The sequence below is a fragment of the Aptenodytes forsteri genome, unplaced genomic scaffold, assembly GCF_000699145.1.
Source record: "Aptenodytes forsteri isolate BGI_AS27 unplaced genomic scaffold, ASM69914v1 Scaffold155, whole genome shotgun sequence".
NCBI classification, from domain to species: domain Eukaryota; kingdom Metazoa; phylum Chordata; class Aves; order Sphenisciformes; family Spheniscidae; genus Aptenodytes; species Aptenodytes forsteri.
In genome coordinates this window covers 7,012,356-7,014,292 of record NW_008794446.1, presented here as the reverse complement: position 1 = coordinate 7,014,292, position 1,937 = coordinate 7,012,356, and positions in this window count along the sequence as shown.

Here is a 1,937-nt window from a genome sequence, read left to right as displayed (position 1 = left end):
ATAAAAGAATCCATGGTCTAAAGATCACTTGAAACCGCAGTGAAATCCCCCAGCTAAACCAAAAAGACCAGATCTGACGTTCCAAAAATGCTGAGGTAAAAAACATCCAGAAAATATTTAAAACGTTCATACATTTCAGACCTCCTCTACACAAAATGACGAAAAAATAATTCTTAAAAAAATAATAATTTGCAGGTTATCTTTAAAAGTGACATGTGAAATTCATCATCCTAACTTTACAGAAGTAATCATTTTAGAGGAGCGGTAGTTATTTTCACACTAATTTTAGAGTGTCCACATACTCTTTTAAGTGTCCACATACAAGAACAGCCTCTTTAGCAACCACAGTCACTGCATCTCACTTCCCACCCTGTTATCATCGGCCTGGAAGCTGCCTTCAGACAGACTATCCAGACCTGCATGCCAGCAACACTCCCTGGCAGGCAGGCTTCAGCACACAGGGCCCTGCGTGCCGGGGCTGCCGCGCCTGGGGCAGTGCCTGCGGGCTCCTGTCCGCACTCTGGTGAGCCCGGTGCTGGGGGCAGCCTTGAAATCATCTGCTACACAGAGGGCAGCCATACATACTGCTTCTGAGCAGTCGAAGCACTCATCGCTCACCACATGCTCTCATTTCTGATCAAAGGTTTGGTCAGCCCGACAGTTGCTCATGTAACTCCTATTAACTTGCAGCAGGGCCGCAGGGAGGAATGAGATACTACTCCAATCATCCACCGTTGAGATGCTCACTGTAAGATCATTAAAACAAAGCTGGTTGTGAAAGAAATCAAGCCTTGCTCCAATTTAAAATACTTGGTAAATTGATGAGAAAACATGTGTGTGATTTGTGTTTATGTCTGGAAGTTTTCCCTAGCGTGAAAGCCTTTAAAGGAAAACCAGATCTTTCTTGCAATGTATGTTCTTTTATGTTATGCAGCCTAGACCGTGGATTGCAGTGATGTCAAAAATGTACATGGAGTGATTGAACCCTGTCTGTGTCCTGCAAGAATGACTTTGAAAGTTAGATGTTTCATCTCTACAGTCATATCCTGATCAACAAACTCAGTCAATAAATAAATACATTTAGTGACAAACCTAGCTTTTTCTGTAAGCTGCCGTTAAACAGGAACTTGATTTGTTTTTTGTATTCACATCTATTCTATAATAATGAATCCAGCACCACAATATCCGAGTACCCATTATAATTATAAGATCAGAGAAACCTTTGTGGTACCCGTTTTCCTAAAAATGGTTAAAAAACCCCAGTTCTCCATTCTCATTCTTTTGATGTCTTTGCTTTAAGCCTGAATACAAAGGGCCAGAACTTTGGTTGAGAATGGTTTTTTTTAAGCAGTGAACTGATTTTGCCCAAGAAAGAGGAAACAGAGTATAAAGCATATGACTTTTTCAGTAATTTTTTCCAAAGCCGTGTGCCATTAAAACATATGTAAAATTCGCATTTAAATATTGCTTTTTGTGCAAGATGTGGTGTTTATTTGTCACATATGAAAATTGTATCACCAATTTGGGCAATTTGGGGCAAAATCTTAAAGGGTTGAATGAGCTACAGGTCTCAGAATAAATATGTAAAATAGATGCGCCAGATACACATCTGGAGCTACACATTGAAATCCGTGGAAAACTTTCTCATGATTGTCGGAAAGTCTTACAAAGTTTTTTAAGTGCAAGCTAATATTAATTCCGTTACCATACTGTTATTGTGTTAATACCTGCCTACTAACACAGCAGCTTTTAGCCACCATTCTCAAAACTTATTTCCAAAGATTAACCCGCTGCAGGCCTGTCCCCGTCGGTCACTGGGAGAAGATCAGGACCCTCGAGGTCCTTGGTAGAGCAGCACACCCCGACACCTCTCACCCCCACAGCGCTGCCCAGGGAGGCTGCACGGCTGGCCCAGCGCCCGAGGAAGCATCGCCGCC